Below are 25,657 nucleotides of genomic sequence, written 5' to 3'. Positions count from 1 at the left end.
CTATCATTTCTTTTGAGTTCGGGACATTCAGATCTCATGTGGTTAGGGTCTCCACATTTGAAACACTTCTTCTTTTCCTTGCATTCTTGAAGAGCATGACCCGTCTTTTTACAATTTGGACAAGGAAAACGACATTCCCCCGTATGAAAGCGTTTGCAAATTTGACATTGAGGAAATGTTTTAGGCCTTTTAAAGTTGTTATTCCGGGTGTCCCCCTTTCTTTCTTCCCACTTCCTTTTTGGTGCGGGAGATTCCGCCTACCGCAGAATCATCTCGGCAGCCATGACGACGCCAGCCTCAACAGTTTCTGCGAAAGTCTTGGGGGATTTGGATTTGATAAACACCCTCATTTCAGAGGGCAGACCCCAAATAAACCTATTGATCAGTTGTTCCTCGGTCAATGCTAAATAAGAAACCAGTCGAGACATGTCGTTGAAACGAGAAACATATTCTCGATAGGTTTTATTTCCCATTTTTAACTGAAAGAATTCCACTTCCAGTTGCTCAGTCTCACTGGGAGGACAATACTTAGCAAGAAACTTTTGAATAAACTCCTCCCACTTCATCTCCTTAACCTTTTCTTTTCCCTCTGTTCGGACCACAATGTTCCACCAGTGAAGGGCTTCAGCTTCAAACATATGTACCGTGAACCGTACTTTGTTGCGGTCATCACACTCACATATGTCTAATACTGACTCCATTCTGTTGAGCCAGTCTTGAGCTTCTAGTGCTCCCTTTCTTCCGTCAAAGGACTGAGGTTTACAGGACATGAAGTGCTTATAAGTACATTCCTTTGATTTGGGATATTCACCTTTTCCTTCTAGTGGCATGGTTGCAATAGTGTTTTTCCTTTCGCCCATTCCTTCCCTTTGAACTGGCGTGGAGGCTGCTGAGCTTTCTTCATGTCGTTCTCCAGATTGGTTAACATTACCGGTTTGTGCATTCTTCATTACCTTAGCCACTTCCACAGCTATATTGTGGATATCCTCAGTATTTAGACGTATGCTTGTACTAGACCGGGACCTGACACTATGAGAGGGAGTTCGAGTCCTATAAGAACCTTCCTCTCTCCTTCTGTTATTTTGATTATTTCTAGACCCTTGTTCATCTCTATGTTCAGACATTGTCTCCTTCCTATAGGAATATGAGTATAAAGATTTACTAGTATGTATGATACATCATTATAATATAACAACTATATACATCACATAGAGATATATATATATAGCACATAAAAAGGCACAACAAGTTTACTTCTTCTAGCGTCACTCAATTGACTATGCAAGTACTTTTCCTGAGAACATGTTATTTGGCCTAGTCTGAGTGTGCTATTAATCTTTTTAGAACTACTGGTTAAAGCTTAGGCATTCCTGCAACACCTAATTCGCTAAAACCTCGGGCTCTGATACCAACTGTAACACCCACCCCGTAACCCGGGTGATTGTGCACAATTGATACACTTACAGCGGAAACAAACTAAACTTTCATTAAAACTTATAATAGTCTGAGTAAAACACTTTATTTATTTACAAACTTTTGGCAACTAAGAACTCCTTGATCTTCTAAAACTCCACAACTGTCAAGTAGTTCCTATAGCTTTCCTCATCACTCACCTTTGATAAGTATACTCAAAACGACGTCAAATATATACTGGTGAGCTCATACTATACAATTTTTATAAAGACAGACCACAGTTTACATTATATGCATACACAATATGGGCATGTGACCACATTATAGTCAGGTTGGGCCTCATTAAACCTTATAGGTCACATTTGACTTGTCACAAACCACCGTACAAGAGACATACTGGTCCTCCAGCTGTGTCCCCCTACGGCCGTCATATAGGTATGAGTGCGTGTCGCTGGACCTTATAAGCACGAAGTGCCTGTGGGTACAACACCTTATTACCCTTCCCAGAGTGACACACCTCATTAAGCATAATAGGATCCCATATACCCCTACTGACACATGCATACTGCAGCATTCTCATTATTACCAGTTATGGACGAGTATACTATCACAGTTTTAAAAGACAAGTATGATGACTCACCTGATTAGCAATTGCTTAACAGCCGCTAGTAATACTGGGTTATGTCTCAAGGTCCTGACACAATTACATAATCCTAGGTTAGGTAATGGTACACCTAACTAGTTATTATCATGGTTGGATATTGGTTAACACTGCCTTGTTTAAGCATGGGTGATCAGTCCATGCCTAACTAAGGCTAGGCTACCCAATACCCGCCCCTGACAATAACCCTAGTACCTAAAAATAATACTAACACTACTACTACTAATATATTATTACTAATAATAAAACTAATATTAACTACTAAAAATAAATAATAAATAACTAAACATAAACTTAAACGAGAGTATACCTCAAGACTATCGACGACATGTTGATGTAGAGTTTCCCTACTCCTGCTCCTACTCGTGCTCCAAAAACAACTACTAACAACACCCAACAGGGTATCGTATACTCGGGATTCTCAATACTAGAGCGTTCCCGTTAAAATTTTGATGTATCTAAACAAACTACTGAGACTCTTATTTAAAGGAAGCAAGCAGGCACCTCAAATTATACCTGGGGCGATGTGGGATAAAAGTGACGTGCCTACCTGCCTGCTTGACCTGCTAGCTTGCTTGCTTATATATATTAATTCAGCTGCTTAACTCGTTTTTCTTGTATAACTTTTAAAATATGACGTTTTATAAAACGACGAATATGTCATTAGAACGAGCATATTTTTATCTACGTTTTAACCTAAGTTTCATTAAAAACGGAGTAAGGTAAATAAAATAATATATTTAATTATTAATATTAACGGTCTCCTATATTAGGCAAGGTTTGTCAAGATATTTCACATTTCACACAATTATCTTACTCGTTTAACAATATATGAAATATAAATTACATATTTCACACGTTTATAACCAGCACATTAAGATTCAGGGTATTACAATCAGTGTTTATATGTAACAGTGTTTATCACAACATTGTTTATATGTAACAGTATTTATCACATCACTTCAACGGTTTGATCTGTACTATAAATTGAACAGTTGTTTCATCTTTATACTAATAAATAAAAATCAAGTACACTTGGATGATTAATATGCTCCTCATCTTGATTGTTTGGGTATAGTATTCTTGAAATTGGTTCAAACATTTGATTGTTAAAAGTTATCCACTGCTGAAATACAACCTCCGTTTCTTCAATCTCCGTGTTGACCACTGAATCACCAAACATCAGTGTTTCGAAAACTGTCGGGTATCCACTGATAGGAAAAAATAGCCACTGCTCACTTTTTTATTGTTGACATCCACTGATATTGACCATCAGCGGTTTCCCTAAAAAACAGTCACTGCTCACATTTTTATTATTGATGTTGTTAATTAGTGATAGATTGAAATTATCAAATGAAAACTAGAATTACAAATAAATTACCATTTTACCTAATCGTTACATTCCAATGACATAAGAGTTCCTCCAACATTGTTTTCATGATAAAATTTAAAGTTAAATTAAAAAATAAAAAAAATTCTTGATGACTATTTGTTGCAAATCAAATCAGATAAAAAAATTCTTGATGACTATTTGCTGCAAATCAAATCAGTAATTAATGCTAATTTCTTGAGCTTTGGGCATTTGAATTAAGAAAAATGTGAATTTCAAATTTACGGTTATTATCTCTTAATTAAAGTTAAAATAAAATTTAGAAAAGTCATTATGACAATTGTTTTCAAATCAAGTCAGTAATTACTGATAATATCAGTAATTTTGAAATTCAAAATATGCAAAATGGTAATTTAAAATTGACGTTCTCTCTCTTTTTTTTCCCTACTTTGCATATCATTTCTAATATTTAATTACTTTAATAAAGCAACATATAAGGATATACACTACTTACCTTTGAAATTACATTTGCCACTACATTCAATTAAAATTTTTATTGGAGAATCGGTAAGGTTGAATTCCAACCTTGATATTTTTTAAGAACATCCATGCTTATTGTATTATCATATTACGTTTAGCAATAGTTATATTTTGCTTATTCTTTTTTTATGTACAGTCTTCAAATGGAGGTTGCAAATGTTAGCATGCTTAACGATCTTAAAACATTCTCAAACAACTATTCGATTAGAGTGAAGATTGTTAGCATTTCGAAGAAGATGATGAATGATAACAAAAATGAAATATATCGTCTTGATATGATCTTCATGGATGAGATGGTACCGTATATATTTGTCTTATAATTTTTTTGGACATATGAATATCCAAATGTTATATAACACGTTTTTTATTTAATCGGATGTTTCATATTCTTAGGGAACTATGATACAAGCCAGCTGTCTGCATAAGATGCTAGGAAAATTCAAAGACTTCCTTCAGTTGGATGAATGTCTTCTTATCACCAAACCGTCTCTTGCTACTAATAAGTCCTCTGGTAAGTATACCAATCTAGAAATGACAAAATATCACTGTATTTCTATACTTCTGTTAAAAATAAAATTGAAGTTAATACAGTTATTGGTATGTAAATCACTACATGATATATATGTATTGTTTTGTCTTATTATTTTTTTTTTCATTTTATCACTTCTTAATGCTGTTTTCTTTTAACAATATATTTTTGTTTATAGATTGGATTGGTTATGTGGAATTATGTTTCAAATAAACTTGTTTGAAATATCAAGCTTTCCACCATATTACTATCACTTAATCTTAATCGATATAACTTAGGGGAGTAAATTTGTGAATTTATTGTTTTATTTTTTATGATCTTAGTTTAAACGGGGCCTACACAATTTCAGGTTATAAAAAGAAAATAAAACGGAAAAAGAAATGGAGTTTTTTCCCAAACTAGTGTAGATTATATGGTTTTTTTTATAATATTTTTTGCAGATTTTTTTTAACTTTGAAGAATTATTGTAGAATTTTTTAATATATTTTTGCAGATTTTTTGTGGGTTTTCACAATTTTTTTGTAGAATTTTTGCAGATTTCTTTTAGATATTTGCAAAAAAATTTTATTTTTTTACAAAAAATAATTACTCATTTTTGCTGATTATATTTCTATGAGAAATATAATTTAACTTTGGGTAGAAAAATAAAAAGAAATGTATAAATTAGGTAAAAAATTAAAGGGATATAGAAAAGTATCCAAATAGGTAAATATTTTTCAAAGTACCCAAATAAGTAAATACTTTTTGTATCTACACTAGTTTAGGAAAAAAACTCCTTAATCTTAGAGTTGAAGACCTTGAGTGAGTTCTTTTTATTGAGTTGTTGCATTTTGACGTTTAAAGCATTACAAGGTTGCTTGATGTTATTATGTTAATATTTTAGAGGCCAAAAGTGTCCGGTTACTTTGTGGGATGGTTTTGCTATTGACATGTTTGCTTACATGAATGATAAGAAACGAGATAAACATGTTGTTATCCTTTGTCATTTTGGTATGGTCAACCTTTACAAAGGTACAATTTAAACTTAATTAGTTTAATTTTTTTATTTAGTAATTTATATTTATATTTATTTATATGTTTTAAATTTGACACTATTTATATTGATTTACATTTAGTTTTATTTTTAAGTTCAGGTAAGCGTGGAGTTACAAACGGGTTTGAGCTTAGCAGACTTTTTATCAACACTGACATTGAAGAGATATCCTCTTTTAGGAAGAGGTATAGTTAGTAATATGCATATAAACATTAAACAATATTATTTTGTACCTACATTTACTTTTTATGTTTTAATTTGATCACATGAATCTGTTTAGGTATGTAGAGAAAATTTCTGCTTCATCTTCATCAAATGAGCATGTTGGTTCAAATGTTATCACAAGTGTTGAAGATGAGTTTCTTAATAACCCTGATTTCATGCTTATTGGTTTCCTTGGAACCATATCAACGGTGTGTATTTTCTTATAAGTACTTTACATACTGAGTTTTTTTATAGTCTTTTTTAAGTATTATTATTTTTGTTTGATATTGATAGACAAAGAAGGTTTTGGTTTTTGGCACAATCACAGCTATATGCACTGATAAACTTTGGTATTACAATGGTTGTAACCACTGTAATTCAGGTGTGGAGGAAAGATTTGTAACAAAAGAAAATGCGATGGTTCATTTGATGTTGATCATGTAAAATATTTGGTGTGTACAAATGATAAATGTGAAGGAGTAGACATCTATTCTATTCTGCGGTTTGAGATTACATTTTTATTTCCTTATACTAAATACTAATATGAACCACACTTTTGTTATTAGTAATACTAATGTTTTCATTTGTTTTTAACTTTGATAGGTTCAAGATACCTATTAGGGTGCAAGACTCTTCCGGTACTGTGTCTTTGACACTGTTTGATTTCGAAGCTTACAAGATTCTTAAGAAAACTGCCAAAGAGTTACTTGCAATCCAAGATCAGGTAACAAATACATGCATTCAGTTATTTGGCCATGTAGTAAATATAATTTAAAATTAATTTTTATAAAATTGTATGTTCTCAAAGCATGAGCAGTCCGAATCGTTGGATGTTCCAGATTCTTGCAGTTTGTCTACTCCTGTTGACCTTATGAAGGTAATATAAGAATTTGGTTATTTGTACTAAATTTTTTGAAACGTTAATACTTATTGTCTTTTTATATCAGGATGAGATGTCATGCTGTGGTGACAATGTTACACCTGCATCCCAAGCACTTGTAGGCACTAAGAATCCCTCTTCTGATGAAACAAAACGTAATATTCGTGAAGTGTGCGATGTGGATGATGCATTAGGTTGCTCCTCGACAAAGCGCCGCATCAGTGTCAGGATGAAGATGCTGGTGTTTCGACGCTTTTGATTCCAAAGATTGAGAAATAGTTTTTTCTGTATTTTCAAATACATTTACGTGTTGATTTCATATGCTGTTGCCATGTTGAACATATGGTTTTCATTTTGTTGCTTTTGGGTGTTTGGTGTTGTTATGTTTTGGACTGATTGTGTGGTTTTGAATTCCTGAAAACTTATCTGCTTATTATACTGTTATATTCTAATATTATAATGACTATGACCTTTCTTTGCATATTATAATGTATATTGTTAAATAAATATTGAGATGTTCAATAGTCAATATTTATGTTTAAAACTTATGTATATGAATACGAGCAACAATTTATAATATATATTGTATAAACCCAAATAACAATTTTTTTATCTACAAACATTTGTAATCTTTAAGCAATTTTAATCTTATTATCTTATCTCATAATTTATATAGGATTATCAGTGGATGTGGTTGTTCTTTATTGGTTTTTAACGTTATCCCTGCCCACTAAGATTTAATAAGTATCCGTCATATATTACAGTTTATAAAAAATATTTAATTTGTGCCTATTTCTCCCATTAACTTATTTAAGTAATCTCATTCAATAGCTTTTTTATATACATTCAAGAAGGGTTTACTTAGGTGTTTGAATCATTTGTTGAGAACATGTTAAAATAGTTATTATTTTCAGAAAAATTTTAACTCATACTCTGTTTCTATGATTAATTTCACTACATACTCTGTTAATACAAAAAGTTAATGTTCATTTTCGAAGCCAACTTTTTAATTACAATCTTTTAACATCTTTACTGATTCAGGTTTTATGATATATACTACATTTATCAAGTTTCTTGATAACCCAGAATCTTTGAAACTGGTATGACATGTTTTTACATACATAATTTATTTTTATTGAGATATATATTTAACAGTTCTTATGGTTTATATGTGGAGAGTTCAAATGAGAAGAAATTCTTTGTAAGAAGAAAAAAGAAGAAATTTCAACCAATAGGAATGCTTCATTAGACTTCATTTAATATTTGTACTTAATGTAACTATAAGGGTATATTGGTAAACTTACATACATCATTACTTGGTAGTTTCATATTTAATAACTAACTATATTAAATTTGTAACTTTTTTAAGATATATATTTTTCTAAAAAAATAAAAATAAAAATTCATTTATAGTGTAGGATAAATACGAGGCGTGTAGGATAAATTACGAGTTGTGTAGAATAAATTTCAATATGTGTAGGATAAATTTGAAATGTGTAGGATAACTTTTGATGTGTGTAGGCAAAATTTTTTAGTGTGGAGGATGATAGTCTTAATGACTAATTAATTAGTCAAACATAATAATAAATGAGATGAGAAAAAAACTATTTAATGTTTTACAATTGTACCCTTTTGTTCTTTTTATTCTTAATCAAATTTTCTTCTCAAATGAACCTTCCCCTGGTTTATATTTTCTTACATTACTTAAAAATTATATACAGGGTGTACCTATATTCTTTGCTAATCAAAAGTGGGGAGATTGTTGGCAAAAAAATAGGTTGCGAATATATCATGAGTCTGGTAAAAAATGGGTTGTGAGGGTCAGAACAGAAAATTCAGCACTAATAATAACTGACGGTTGGGACAATGTTGTTAAAGATCTCAATTTGCCGAGGGATACTTTGTTGGTTTTCAAACCGTTAGGTGATTTTGGACTTAAACTTTTATGTTTTGCTGATGGCATGTGTGGTGAATCTTATTTCACCTTTAATCGTTATGCAAGATTTGGTTTTACGGTATGAGTATTGATCTTAACTTCAATTCTTTTGCATCTTTAACGTGTTAACACTTATTCTCATAAGTTACATACTTCACGTATAGTATTCATTATTTTTAATTTTATGCAGGTAATCGAAGACTGCTTCATTAAACAATTGTATGTAAACAGCCCACCAAGTGGCAAATTTCAAATCTGTTATAAGGGTTCCTATTGGAATGTTGAGGCGTCTAAGGTTGATACCAACATTGTATTTGCTAGAGGATGGCCGGAAATGTGCAACGATGTTGGGATACTGGAGGATGATTTACTTGTGTTTAGCAGAATTGATGATGTTGTTTTTGAGGTAGTAGTTTATAGAGATGAGACTGAGATTTGCTTTTTGAAGAAACCTGAATCTGACGATGATAGTGTACTTAAGATATCGAAGGCTGATTATGTTGAGAATGCATTCAAGGTACGTAAGTATTTAGCATTAGCAATAAAAGTTTTAATTTTTTTTAGCATTATATTAATTATTTCATTAATGTTGACCAGGACATCTATGAGGATGAAGAAGTTATGTCTGTAGGTGAAGGTACAACCGTTACTCAGGTACTTGCTAAATTATTAAAATTATTTATTTTTAATTTAACACATATAAGAATTTAATGTTTTTACAACTATTAGTAATGTTGTTTACTGATGTTATATTTATCCAATAATGTATTATTTACAAGAACTTACCAACCAATGCCGAATGAACGTCGAAGAGACGCATGTCTTCACGATTGAACAAAACCCAAGATGTAAGTTTACCATCTTAAAAATTGTTATATTACTATTGTTATTAAAGTTACTCTATGACAACAGGTTAAGAAGAAAGGTAAAGTTACTTCTGAGAGAAAGGAGATAGTCAAGAATAGGACTAAGGGAAATGCTGCCTTACCTGTCGACACAAGTGATCATATTGGATGTTCTTCATCTGTTCATAAAGTTAAGGTATCTATACTTGCCAGTTAATTAGTATATGTTATATAAACTGTTTTTTTGTGCATATATTCAACATTCCTTTAATTCACATGTATATGTTTACTTTTTCATCAAGGGGAAGAGAGCCGCCAACGTTCAGAAAAAGCTTAACCATAGAAATAAGATTGCAAAGACTGCAAAAAAACATTCTGGACATCTTCTCGACCCTGAGTTCTTTCATTTTGATCGCAAAGGAGACTATAGACTGGTATAACATTTTTTATAAAAAACTAATGATTTATGTTTATTTGTCTGACTATTATTTTTTCCACACAATACATGTAGCGTCTTCCTGCTGAAGTTGCCAGACGAGCAGGTCTTTCTCTTGATCTTCATCCTTTGAAAGTTCAAAACATGGTTGGAGTTGTGGAGGTTTATGATGTTAAGTTGGAGTTAAATGAATTGAACCCACGTTATGCGTTGGACGGTTGGCGAAAGTTTATGACTGACAATAACTTGAGGTTTGGTGATATGTTGCACTTCACATACGTGTCTTCGCAACAGAAGATCGTATTAAATCAAGTTACGTCACTTAAACAAAGACATTTAAGTATGTTCTGATATCATATACTATAACTATGAATTTTTTGATGGTGATGTTGTATGTTTTTTTTTTAATTAGAGCTAATTGCCAAAATCGTCCCTGAGGTTTGGACAGGTTTGCCATTTTCGTCCAAAATGACACTTTTGTACCAAATTACCCCCAACGTTTGTAACTTTTTGCCATTTTCATCCAAACCACTAACTTAGTTTATTTTCTTTTTGTTAAGTTGAGGATATTTGGATGAAACTTACAAAGATAAAACCACATGGACGATTTTGGCAATTTACTCAAACTCTTTTAAATTTCTTTTATTTAATTAATTTTGTTACAAATATAATAAAAAAGAATATACATGCAATTTTTATATGAAAAAAAATAATAGCTTCGTCACATAATTTTTTATAAATTTTCATCCAACCACTAACTAAGTTAATTTTTCTATTAAGGCGAAGGATGTTTATAAACTAAGACAGAAATTAATTTCTAATTTTTTATATAGATCAGTTTTATAAAAATAAAATCTACTTAAACCTCTAAATTTTATAAAACTAAAATGCTGGTGACCTTATTGGAAAATGTCAAATAAAAAAATCTTATCATATGTACCAAGTTTGTAGTTTATCTTCTACTCTTTTAAATTCGCTCCTAAGGAAAAACAGAAGCCAGTGCCCCCTCTATCAAATAACGTATCATTACCAAACCTTAAAATTACCCACTAAATTGTAATTATAATGCTATGAATCAAAAGTTTCTTTACTCAAGCCACTCATAATAAGTATTAGTTAGTTACCCTCATAATCTTAATTAAATAAATATTTTATTTCTACCAACATATTTCCCTAGGTGCTCAACACATTTAAAAAATATGTAACGTTTTACAATTTTTTTCTATCTCTACAACTGATAAATACTAAAAGTTGTAATCGATTGTTATGTGTTGCACACCAATAACGTTTTCTCTTTATAAAACCGATTTATATAAAGAAGCTGTAAATTAATTTCTATCTTAATTTATAAAATTTAAAACATCCTTCACCCTAACAGAAAAAATAAACTGAGTTAGTGATTTGGATGAAAATTTATAAAAATTATGTGACAAAACTATTAGTTTTTTTTTTTTTTCTAAAAACTCCATGTATATTATTTTTTATTCTATATGTAACAAAAGTAATTAAATAAAAGAAATTAAGAAAAAGGTTTAAGTAAATTGCCAAAATCGTCCCTGTAGTTTTATATTTGCCAGTTTCATCCAAATATCCTCAACTTAACAGAAAAAATAAACTAAGTTAGTGGTTTGGATGAAAATGGCAAAAAGTTACAAACGTTGGGGGCAATTTGGTTCAAAAGTATCATTTTGGACGAAAATGGCAAACATGCCCAAACCTCAGGGACGATTTTAGCAATTAACTCTTTAAATTATTAACTTGATGGTTTGTTGCTATGTATGGCTAACATGATAAAACACTGTTATTAGCACTTTATGTTTTATATACAGATGATATATGATGTTTCTTTTTGCTAATAGTAACTGCAATTAGTAGAAACTTGATTTATTAATTGCAAATGTGACATTCTTCTGCATTTATGGGTTTATGAATTCAGAATAATGGATGGATATATATGACTGTATTTGGCCTGATGATGTTGTGTTTCATGTTGTAAAACCAGGGAATTGTCAGATAATAGATTGCTTTGCCCGATTAGATTATGTGTTAAATTATAGTTCTTTAAGTCATTGTTTCATTTTCTTGAATTCTATGTAATTTTGTAAAGAAGTACAATAACAAACAGTGGTTTGAACATCTGTTTGCCTTTTGGTCAATAGTTAATGGAAACCCATGTTAGGTTGAACAGTGTTTTGAAGAGGAAAACAGTGTGAGAAGACAGTAGATCTTATTAAGTTAAACATCTGTTCAGGCTTAAATAGATGTTTGGCCTTTAACAGATGTTTGGCCTTTTATATCAGAGATTTGGACTTAAACAGTTGTTTGACCTTAAACAGATGTTTGGCCATAAACATATGTTTGACCTTAAACAGATGTTTTGCCTTAAACAGATGTTTCGCCTTCTATATCAGATATTTGGACTTAAACAGATGTTTGACCTTAAACAGATGTTTGGCCATAAACAGATGTTTAGCCTTAAACGAAACATCTGTTTAAGGTCAACATCTGTTTGACTATTGGTCAACATCTGATTGACTTTTGGTCAACATCTGTTTGAATTTTGGTCAACATCTTATTTTGTAAAGAAGTACAAAAACAAACATTTTTACAAAATCCCAAGTCACCCTATCATGTAAGTGCATTGAAGTAAAAGTGGAAATGATATTATTCATGTGGTCATGTTGTGCTTTTGTTTGTCCTCTAATATGGGTTCATGATTTAATCCGGTGATTTGAAGACATTGTTGTTGAATCGAATGAGATGGTTGATGTAATGCGGTCGTATTAATAACAAATAGTAATTAATATAACTAAGTTTCACGAGCCCGAGAAGCAATCCCGGGTAAAAACCTAATCACACATAAATAATAACCCCTTCCTAATGACACATTCTAAATTCAGATATACCAAATCATACATTCATGCACAAATTTATAAATCACACACCACTATTTCCAATCATTGTGACAAGCTACATGCAAGGGCGGACCCAAGTTTTGGCTTGTGTGGGCGGGCGTCCCCCTTGAAAAAAAAATTTAGTATATTTTCGAGGTAAAATTCTTGACCGCAGCCCTTAAAAATTTGGTTGAACCATTCGTTCGCAACCCTAGAAAATAATTTCTGGGTCTGCCACTGACTACATGATAACCGTGAAGTATTGACATTTGACGACAAAATACTATATAATTTTAACAAAATTATAAGGTTTACACAAAATAAATGTTTTTCTAACATGTAGTATATAGTTTTTAAAGAGAACAATTTCAAGAAAAAAATAATAAAAAGTTTATGGTAGTAATTAACGGAAAAATATTCCAGTATCGCCAGATTAATTTGAACAATCAAGTAAAGTACATCACCGACTTTCTTCCTTTCTGTAGTTTATTGGATTCCATGTTGACTCGTCGACCATATATGCAAAAAGGAGAAACAAAAGTTTTTTTTTTCATCTGTTTTTAATTTAAAAACCTTCTAGGAAAAGTGTGCATGCACATATTCCACATAGTTCACCTTTTCTTCAGTTTTTCATAGAGAAATAATTTAATTTCAATTGTAGCAAATATCTTAAATGACCATTAAATCACATAATAATTAAAATAAAGTCACATTTTAATATAATCCACTAAAATAAAACTGACCTTTTTATTTTCGATTTAAACTGGAAATATATCATATGAAAATAACCGGTTTTCTCAAATTTTATTAATAAAAGTTATAAAATTTTCCAACTGTAAATACCACTAAATTTTAGTGATGTTCGAGTAAATTTTTTCATAGATAGTTAAAACTAAGTGAACTAAATGCAAAATGATTACTTTTTGTTTGCTATTTAAAAAGTACTTGAAATAATAGATAAATGTGAAACAAAGAAGAAAAAGAAGTAATGAAATTTCATTCCATTTGCGTCATTCTATTTAAATCATTTATGAAAAAAATTATAACGATAAAATAAAATTTAAACTTGAGTGATTTTGTATTTAGAAAAATGAGTGACTTTAAGTAGTTAAACAATATAAAGTTTATATCTTATATATTTTATTTCTTTCAAACTTGCAAAAAAGAAAATTTCTTGGTTTGTTAAACCATAATGTCTTATATATCCTTCCACGTAACCCTAATAATTGACATAATATAACACATGAACAACATTATATTAATTCTAATTTCTTAAATAATCGACGATGTTTCTTAGTAGTTTGTATATAATTAATTAGGTTGACCATGTTAGAAAATTATGTGTTAGGTTGAGCTCGTTACATCACTGTCTGGTATACACTTAAAATTATGCAAAAAAAAAATATGCTTAATTGTATTACAATTGTGTTCATGCGGGTGTCCGATTAGACACGTATGTACTTAAGGGTATATTCATTTAATTTGACTATGCATGTATATAAAAAATTAAAAACTAAACGAATTATAATAATAGAGTGGAAGAAACATGTGTTTGTCCCGTTTGCGTTTGATACCTTTGGTGGTCTCGCTCCTGATGTTGTGCGCCTTTTGAATCGGGTTCAAAAAGTCGTTAATAGTAATTCTTCGTCGCTAAAGGTTTCAAACTTTGTATTTAGTAGAATTGGTTTTTCTATTCAAAAGGGGGTGGCGGCGCAACTTGTTGCCAGACTACCTGCCATTGCTTTGTAAAAAAAAAAAAGAAGAAGAAACATTAGAATCTTGTTCGAAATAAGGTTTATGCTAACAGGATGTCTGTCAAGACTTTCTTTTTCTTTTCTTGTCTTTTTTGATCTTATTTACATTTTTTATTTATTTATTTATTTTTGTGTGATCTTTTTGAATTCAAACAACTGTGCGTGTTCAAAGTTTCATACTGTACATGAAAAAATGTAACTTTTTTTTTTGTTGAATTTTATTTTAACATTGAGAAAATAACAACAGTAGAAACATAACCATCATAGTTGTCGTTTTTGGTCAAAAATAGTTCCTTTTGTAAAGTTTATAGTTCTATAAACTTGTTACGATTATGAAGGATTCATTTACCACTAGAAATTAAAAGATGGAATGATGATATAAAGTGCAAATAATTTAGATGTACTGAATGTGTGGGGCATGAAAGTGGAAACCCTAGAAAACCTTAAGGAACATCCATTATTTGGCACAATAGATTTGGGGAAGAAATTTGTGCATCTCAAATGATATTTCTTTCCTCTCCACTGGATATGGGGACCCTTTAGGCTAAACCCAAATCTTTATGTCTGAGTATGAGAATATTGACTTTGGTAACATATTGTGACAACCTTTGAAAATCTTGATTTTTCCTCTTTAATTACTCCTTTTTAACCTCTTTTTCTATCACTTTTCGATATTTACTACTCATAATGAGCAACCAAATCAATTGCATATATCTCTTGCGATCCACTCATAACCCACCATCAACAAATTAAATTTCTACTTTAGAGAACATAATTCATTATAGACCATACTTATGGCTACTAAATGATTAAATAGATCTTGACAACATAGGGTTATTTCAAGACATTTTGATTAGTGTGTTTGGTTGTTAGCTAGTATTGCTTTTCATGAGGTGTGTCTTTAGGGTTCTTAGGAACCCACTCTTCAAATCTGGCTGTTGGTGGATGTACATTACAGATTTGTGTTAATTTTGGTGATTTATGTTGAATATTATCTATAAATCACTAAACATTTCATTAACAAATGCATGATATCTCCATAATTGTGATTTCATAAGTATATGTGTATATTTTTTTATTATAACGAGTCTTAATTAACGAGAATCTCATATTTAATTTGTACGATGGTTAAAATGTCTCTCCCACTTCACCCTTCCCAACTCCCTTTACGACGGTTAAAATGTCTCTCCCACTTCACCCTTCCGAGCACCCTCTCTTTAGTGTGTGTTAGAAAGTCGTGTATTACAAAGTGTTAAGTTGGAAGTGGTGGGAGTAAAGTGATAATTGAGAGTGGCAGCGACCAATATCTAATAGTTAGGACCGATAAATCCAATAACCCTAAATTTTTGGGTTGATTATGATTCATTGAAATAGGCTAGTATTTAAGGTTGCATTTTTTGCACACTAGTACTAGGTATTCGATAAAAAAGTAGAATAACTCTTTTTTATAACCTATCTGAATACTAAAACTGATATATTTGCATATCAAGTGTAACCCAAACTTGTAATCTTGTGATCACGTGACATTAAGAAGTTAAAAGTATAATTCAATGCTTGTAATCTCGTGACAGTAGCAATAAGCTTATGTGCATCAAGGAAATCATTATTAGAAAGGTTGGATGTTAACATTATGACCAAACGAATGTCACAAGATAATACTAAAAAAAATCAAACATAAAAAAAACCCATAAAATTCAAATACTTCAAACACAATACCAAACAACCGTAAAAAAATCAAACAAAATCCAACAAATCCAAAACAAATAAATTGAAACGGATATAATTTTATGTCCTTTCGTCTTTTCCGGATTCATCTTCAACCACTGGTTAATCGACCTTAATTTTCATGTGATTCCGGTTCCACCTCATCATAAATTTCTACACAAAAATTATAATAATAATAATAATAATAATAATAATAATAATAATAATAATAATAATAATAATAATAATAATAAATACAACATAACATGTATTTTGAAAACCTTTAACTACAAGACACTATTGTTTTGAATATAAAAAAATATATATTTATATGATTTTGATTAAAATACACGAGTTAACATACAAAAGTTTTGTTTTGTTATTTTACTATTAAATTTTAAACTTGATTAAGGTACTCGGGGGCACCATTCGGTGCCCCATGCGGTTTGTTCGGGTATTACAGCAACATCACTGCATGCGGCTCGGGTAGTGGAATCAGCAATGGGGATCAGATAGTGTAAGTCGATTTAGGTATGCAGGGAAACCAATTGAATGTGGGAGTGGCGATAGGGTGGCTATCACTCATTGATTGATGTTATTTGGTTAATTTTCTATGGATGCCTTTGCCAATTTGGGTATTTTTTTATGGATTTGATTAAAAATAAGGCGGTTGTCCCTCATTGCTTGATATTATTAAAGTACTTTGGTTTGTGCCCTAGTACTCTTAACATATAACATGAGGATACCGATCCACCTAATATAAAAGACTTTTGTAACAATATTTAACATTGTGTTAGCTAACCAAAATATGAATGCTATTAACATGAAGTCAACAAATTGAGATGATTAGTTATTAACTTGCATGCATGAATTCAAATGAAATATATAACAATATAACTGGGGTAACATTTTGAAGACATATATATCGAGTTATAAACAGTCGTATTTTGCGGTTGGAATTTTTTTAAACAGTATTAACATAAAGGAAAAAAAAAAGGAAAAAAAAATGAAATAGAAAGAAAGTGAGGCTTAAAGTGGTGTCTTTATACATGCATACATTGCTTATGAGTTATGATTGTTGCCCCCTTTAACCTACACATGCTTCATCATTGTTGGTGCACTTGTGTCTGTACTTTGTCTGTATTCGGTCTTATGTAACGATGTCCTGATTTGTGTTGTAAGTTGACCAAGTCAACCATCCTCCGGTTTGACTTGGACAACAGATTGTATGTTGAGAGATGTTCTGATCGAAGGATGATGTAGAGATCGAAGGATAATTTGGATCCTTCGATCTCATCGAAAGATATGCTTCGAACGATAGACCTCGAAAGACTATCCTTCGAGGTCCCTGCTTATCCTTCGAAAGCATTGTATCCGAAAGATGATCCTTCGGCCCATCTTTCGGATCCTTCGACCAGACCTGCTGAGCTGGGTATATATACCCATGCATGTGTTGAGTTTCGGCAGACAGACACACAGACAGAAAGAGAGAGTATTCTTTGAGAGCATTCTGTCCAAACTCACACACACATCTTAGAGAGTTTATAGAACACTTCTGTAAACATTGAGCTTGTAACCGAACCCTCATTGCATTAATACAAGTTGTGTTAATCGGTGAACTTGTGTGTTTGTTTCTCTACTTGCTACTAACTCGGTTTGCTTGCTAGCTTGGATTCCGCACTCGCTAGTAGGTTTGTATAACAAGGTTTAGGTTCGTAATCCTCCGCGAAACAGGGACCTACAAGTGGTATCAGAGCCTCGCTCTTTACCTTGTTTAAAACCGGGTTTTTACAAGTTGTGGTGTGTTGAAACACTTGGTTTTGCACCTGTTTTTACTTGTTTTCTTGCTTTTTCTTTGAGTAAAAACGTGTCTAAACTAACCGGGAGTGTTTTAAGTGGGGTTGGGTAACTTGAAAAATTGTTTTAAGTGATTTTGTATTTTCCGGTTAAGTCTCCGGTTAACATTCCGGTGACTGGTGTTGAAGATAAGGATTTCATTTTTGGCAAAATTTTCAAAGTTGGTGGGAAAGTACGTCTGACCATACCTTTTGCCGAAAGTTGACCTTACCAACCTGTCACCTTTTCACCAACCCATCACTTTGTGTCAGTGTGTCAGAACATATCGAAAGATATCTTTCGACATCGAAAGATCATCCTTCGATATCTTTCGATCAAGAAGGGCTCGAAAGATTTATATCCTTCGACCCGTCCCTCGAAGTTCGAAATATATCTTTCGATCAGGGAATCTTTTCGAAAGATAGTTGTTTTATCTCGAAAGATAAGGATCTTTCAAGTGTGAATCTTTCGAGATTTTGAGTCTTTCGAAGCCAGTGCTCGAAAGTCAACAGTGATCCTTCGAACACTGTTGATCATTCGAACAAGTGTGATCCTTCGGAAGTTAGCTATTCGAAAGATAAGTGTCCGAAAGATAGGGATTTGACTCGAAAGATAAGGATCTTTCAAAAGGGAATCCTTCGAGTTCTTGAATCTTTCGATATTATTGTTCAAGACTCAACAGTAATCTTTCGAGTACTGTTGATCCTTCGAACAATAGTTGATCTTTCGATTGTGGTCAGTTTATTGTTAACAAGTTTCTGTGATCTCAGATCTTGCAACCAGGATCCTTCGGCTGTGTGATCTTTCGGGTGGCTATTATCCTTTGAGACATTGATATAGTTTTCATTTTTCTGATCAAAAATGAATCCAGCATGGGGTAATCCGTCAACTGCAGAGAGCAGTACGTTTTCTGCAAGATCCAGTGTGCCATGCAATTCTGATATGTATTTTGGAACTTCCAGTACTTCGTTTGCAAGACCCGTTTCACATGCTCCATTAAAAACGGAGTACGTCACAATCACAGATTGTTTTGGCAATCCAAAACTAGTTCCTGTAAAGCCAGCTCCCACCACAGACATGTATGGAAATCCATTACCCCCAGTTGCCGTGCAACACCATTATTCTACTGTAGAATCGTCATTTCTTAATCCCAAGAACAGTAGTCAGACAAAAACGGCGTTGTATGCTGAAATTGTCAAAGATGTCAGCAAGGGTGGATCCTCGGGGAATGATGACAGTTCTGAACATGTTAGAAGTTCAGGTGAAGATGTTTCAACTTCAGTGGAAGGTGATACAACTTCAAGTTCAAGTGAGGATGGATCTGAATGTGAATCATCAAGAGAGATTGTTGATTCTGATGCAGAAAGGCCAACACCTGAGAGTAATTCCAGTCAGGTATGTGTTGATGAACCAACTGCTGTAGATTGTGATAATTGTGCTAGATTAAAGGCAAACATGTCTGAGTTGCAAGGCAAACATGATGCTTTACAAGCTAGTTTGTTTGACTTGCAAGACAAACATGTTTCATTGAATGTCAAGTGGTGTGAATTGCAAAGCAAACACGAAGCTTTGCAAGAGAAATATGATGTGACATTTATCCACAACCAGAAGTTGACCGTGGATCTTTCAAAATGCACAGAAGCCAATATGTTTTATGAAAACCATGAAAAAGAATTTAAGTCAATGATTGAGACGTTAAAGAAAGATAAAACTGAATTGACTAAAATGGTTTCCAGAAAACAAACGGAAATTAATTTGTATATCTCACGTCTTGAGACAATGCAAAAAGAAATGGCTTGTGTGAAAACCGAAAGTGATGCGATCCAACTTAAACTAGATAGTTATTTGAGCTCTAGCTATGTGTTGGATCACATCATTGACGTTCAGAAAGAAAAACGGGATGTCACATGCATAGGATATAAGAAATGTCCACCACCTGTGAGACACAATTATGATGCGATGCCTGACGAGGAGGATAGAGTGTTCTTCGAACAATCTGTTCCTCTTGATGTGAAGGAGTTTGCAGCAGGACTCGGATACCAGAAAGAAGTATCCTCAGATTCAAATGTGTCAGCAGATACATCTGTAACTGCTGAACAGAAACAGGATCCTCCAGTCGTGATTGAGGATGCTGATTCGTCTGATGATGAATCTGATAATGCTGTCCCAGCAAAGTCTGATGCGGTAGTCAAAAATGAGGACATACCTCTTGAGAATCACATTCTATGTGATCCCCCTGCAAAACCCGCTAAGACTGTTGCAACTGAGTCCTCGTCTGAGAAGGAGTCGGAGAGTGTGACCTTGCTGTACACTTTGGTTGGTGATGATAAAATTTACTCAGACAAAGATTTTCCTATTAAGAACGTTAATCAATCCTTAATCGATAAAGTCTTTGAAAATTCGACAAGTAAGTTTTTGGGGAAGAAAGGACCACATGTTACAGTTACACAGTGTCCTCCAATCCCAAAGGCTGAAGTTCGAAAACAATTTGGCAACAAGAAATTACCAGCAATGCCAAAACAGCAAAATCACACCAAGCCCAAAGGAAAGGCACCGGCTCAAGTCCAGAAGAAGCCGAATCAAAAGAAGAAGAAAAATGTTAACTTTGTGAAATCGACGGGAACGGACAAAATTGAAACGTTTGAAAATAAATCTAACTTAGATTTTGTCAAGAAAGCTACTGTTTTGAAAAGGAATGAACAAAACAGCTCAAAGCCTAGTACCTCGAGTTCACAAGGTTCAACATCATCGGCTAAGAGAACACATGATTCTTCGAGGTATGTTGAACGAAGATCATGTTTTGAGTGTGGAACCATTGGGCATATAATTCGAAATTGCCCTTACCTTCATAAGCAAAAAGGGAAGGTTGATGATCCCCGTGACAAGACTGACCGTAAGCCATCTACTTCCACAAAACAAGATCCCCGACTTGTAAAAGAAAGGGAGAAGAAGCAGAAACGCCAACAGGTCAAAAGGATTGAAAAAGCAATTAAAACCGATGTGGTTCAAAAACAATCTGTTTCTGTAAAATCAACACATTCAAAAACTTCAAACTGTAATGAAGTTAAAATGTTAAAGAATGACACTGATAAAACAAAACAGACATGGAAACCTAAATCGGTTACTGAATCAGGGGGACCATCACAATTTACAAACCATCAAAGACAAGAAGTTATTGTCATTGATGAAAATGGAAGACCCAAGACCACAATGGCTTGGGTCCCTCTCTCCAACTAATCTCTGAGTGAGTGTGCAGGAAGTTCCAGGAGGAACTATTGATAGTCTTAGGATTGTTGATAGTGGAATGTCCTTGCACAAGATAGGCGACAGAAGAAATTGTTGCCTTTGATGGAGAGAGAGAAAAGAAAAAGAGAATGTGGCTGAATGAAGTTGCAAAATTTGACCAAATGAAGAACGTGCCAAAAATTTGGTCTTTCTGGTTTTGATCGGGTCCACAGGAACGAATGAAGTGAAATGTGTGTCGATGCCTTGGAGTGCATTGAACATCCGCACACCATTTCTGAAAGAGAAAGTCAAAGACCTTCGCTGGTGAAATGTGGAAGACCAGCCGGACCCGGAGGTTTATGAGCTTGTTGCTGTCAAGAGATTTTTCAGTAGTTGCAAATTCGACCTTGAAGTCCACACCGGGTGGATATCCAGTTGGGAGAGTGCTTAGATTCCTTGCAATGCACGGAACAGTTGCAGGATACGCCTTTAAATTCTTAATCTCTCCTATACTTGTCGATATTTTAACTGCTTTGTGAATTGTTATTATCTCGTACAGCACTCTTTGACCTGACACGTTGATCTCGGATATCACCTCACAAGTGATTGTTTCAATATGAAACTCATCAATGTTGTCATGGTCCGCACCGCTTACCGACATGCCAACTCATTTTTCCAAAATTTGCTAAATCTTTTCTGATAAAACTTAATTTTGGTAAACGGCATTAAGGTCAAGCAAGAGTAAAACCAACATCGGAAAATCATTTTTGTAAATACCTTTGTGTTTTTAAATTTATCTTAGTTTGTTGATTTTAGGGGGAGTAAATCCAAAAATCGGAAAATCCAAAAACATCGAAAAATTCAAAAACACAAAAACAATAGAAAAACAAAAATGAGTTTCCTGGCGAGCAAAAGAGAAAATGATAGTACATCAGTGGTCTATCCAAACCTCTTTAAACCTTAAAATGCAAAACGATAAGCAGCTCTATATAAGATGTATCGGTAGGCTCACAATCATTTTAAAGTGTGCAGGGTGATATAAATCTTAATCGACTGAAGATCAGGTGGGAACCATTCATTGGCATATGGTCTTAGTACCGAAATTTCGTTTGATAGATTGCCGAGGTTCTGAGATATTCGGTCTTTATGCTGCTTATCATCTGGGTATCATGGTTGTATCTTTTACCGAAAAATAACGGGGACGCAAGTCTAGATCTTCCATGATACTATACATACGTGTACATATTGCATACTGCATTCGACCTCAATAAGTGATAAACAATCACATGTCCATATCAAATAAGTGATAAAATATCACATTTATCCGGGTGTCAAGTTCGTCTCTCTGCTGTACGGAAGTACTGACCTGTTCACGGACTTGCACCTGTGCCCTCATGCATACGAAAATCAAGTTCCTCATCAATAAGTGATTATATCACATAGGACTTGTTTTCAAAACAAAATAAGTGAGTATCTCACAATTTTATACGGTCAAACAGATGATAATCGGTATACTCACCGGTAAGATGAACACTCGTGCATACCTTGATACGGGAATGTGTCGTGATGTGGATGAACACCGGTCGGTAAGTATAAATCATACCTTAACGTATCCTCTAAACATGATTACATCTGATAAGTTGAGCTTAAGTGGACAACAATACCGATAATTGTTATAGGATGCTTATCTTAATGTTAACTAACTAAACAACAAGAGTGTTTTGGCATGACCGTACACTGATATGATTCTCTTACCCTCGAAACTCGCAAAAAGAATGTTTGTATATATTTATTTACTGCTTAACTTTTATTATTTCTTTTAAACAGTTTCGTCGTTTGGTGCATATCAGCACGACATTAGCGGTGATGTCGTTTGATAACACTCAAAGGATTTTAAATTGTTGTCTTTTAATTTCAAAAATACCAAAAAGATTTTAGGCTTGTTTTAATATAAACTTTATAAAAGCCAAAAAGATTTTATTTCTGCTTTATTTTCGATCGTACGATGTTGGAGCTCAAGTCTTCGTTACCTGAAACCTGACTGAAAACCAAACTGACTAAATCTTCATAAACGGTCGAAATTTGCATGTTTTGAAAGTTAAAAACTAAAATTGACAAATTTTATTAAACTTTCAAACTGTCGGACGGTGTTTGATTTTGACATGGTCACTCGTGTGTCATTTGTTTATACTATTCCAAGCAGTTGTTCTCATTACGCGTTTAGATTTCTTGCATGTGCAGATTCTAAAGGCTAGGAGAACATGGTCGATGACAAGCCTTGGAATGAAGACACGACGAGAAGGCGCTCAAAAGATGAAGATGATCGAGTTGCCGCTGGCCATCATCAACACCACAAGGATCTCACTTCATAAAGATAAAGTCTTTTCACGAGCATAACTCAAGGGGGAGCTTATGTTAAGGGGGAGTTTGTCAACACACTTCCTACATGATACGGGTAGTTTGTTGATACACTTTCTACTTTCAAGACGTGAAGACTTTGAAGATCCTCCGACATTGAAGACATGATAGGACATCAGAGTTTTGAAAACCTGAAGACCAAAGACCGTCGAAGTTCAAGACGAGTCTACACTTTTAGAAGAACAAGACAAAGCTTAGAGATCAAAGACAAAGCTACAGCCAAGGGGGAGTTTGTTGGTGCACTTGTGTCTGTACTTTGTCTGTATTCGGTCTTATGTAACGATGTCCTGATTTGTGTTGTAAGTTGACCAAGTCAACCATCCTCCGGTTTGACTTGGACAACAGATTGTATGTTGAGAGATGTTCTGATCGAAGGATGATGTAGAGATCGAAGGATAATTTGGATCCTTCGATCTCATCGAAAGATATGCTTCGAACGATAGACCTCGAAAGACTATCCTTCGAGGTCCCTGCTTATCCTTCGAAAGCATTGTATCCGAAAGATGATCCTTCGGCCCATCTTTCGGATCCTTCGACCAGACCTGCTGAGCTGGGTATATATACCCATGCATGTGTTGAGTTTCGGCAGACAGACACACAGACAGAAAGAGAGAGTATTCTTTGAGAGCATTCTGTCCAAACTCACACACACATCTTAGAGAGTTTATAGAACACTTCTGTAAACATTGAGCTTGTAACCGAACCCTCATTGCATTAATACAAGTTGTGTTAATCGGTGAACTTGTGTGTTTGTTTCTCTACTTGCTACTAACTCGGTTTGCTTGCTAGCTTGGATTCCGCACTCGCTAGTAGGTTTGTATAACAAGGTTTAGGTTCGTAATCCTCCGCGAAACTGGACCTACAATTGGTATCAGAGCCATGGTGCCCGATTTAGTAAAACTAACCGTTTACTAAGTCACATGTGCTCTAGATCTGTGATTTTTGTGGGTTTTTGTTCAAGATGTAAAAATGGTGAAAATGAGAAAAACTCAGATCTGGACCCGAATATCCAGATCTGTGATAAAACGAGTGTTGGGTTTTATGTTTTTCTCCTAAAAGTTCAAGTTTTCTTCATCAAAATTCGTGTACAAACGTTTTCATTGAATCTGCAAGCTTACCCAGATGTCTGTGTTCATGATGTTCTTCACATCTTCATAGTTTGAAGGATGTGAAGAACTTCGAAAGATCAGGTTGCTTTTTCGAGAGATCAGTCCTTTAGTCGAAGGGTTATCCTTCATTGATTCGAAGGATCATTCTTTGTTTCGAAGGGTCAAGTTCTTTTTGAAAAATCAGTTCTGATATGACAGCAGCTGATGTGTGTCAGATCCAGATCTGACATGTGCCAGAAAAGTCAATTTCACAACCTTCGAAAGATTCTTTTCTCGAAGGATTATCTCACAACCTCGAAAGATCATATCTGTTCGAAAGACAGAAACTGATCTGTGGATCATCTTTCGAGACCGAAAGATCTGTGCTCGAAACCCCCCAACAACTTCGAAGGATACTTTATTAATTAAAGTGCACCGCCCAAGACACTTTTGTCGGCTGTTGATAGTCCAAGCCCAAGTAACAATAATATTTGGTTGTTTGTTTTAGTGTTCCAAGGCACCGCCCCTAGTATCCAATCAATACGTAAAGGGTGTTTAAATCAGTCACATTAAAAGCACAGCCCAAAGCACTATCAATTAATGTTGTTGGTGTTCAATTAATCAAGGATCACGGCCACCGCCAAGAAAATAATCATTTTGAGTCCTCACAATTCTTGTTTGTTCTGCCCAAGAAAACAAATACCTTTGTTGACTTTTGTTGGATACAAGATAAGGCACCGCCCATTTTAATATCTCGGCCAAGGAACCGCCCAAGTGACTAATTGATCTTTTTGTTGTTTGCTGATTGGAACCTTATCACCACCCACAAGAAAGCAAATATTTTTTTTGTTGTTTGTTGTTTGTGGTCACGGCCCAAGGCACCACCCACAATAAGCCAATAAGTTTTGTTGTTTGTTGTTTATGTTCACTC

The sequence above is a fragment of the Helianthus annuus genome, chromosome 6, assembly GCF_002127325.2.
Source record: "Helianthus annuus cultivar XRQ/B chromosome 6, HanXRQr2.0-SUNRISE, whole genome shotgun sequence".
Lineage (NCBI taxonomy): Eukaryota > Viridiplantae > Streptophyta > Magnoliopsida > Asterales > Asteraceae > Helianthus > Helianthus annuus.
This window is presented reverse-complemented; position numbering follows the sequence as displayed.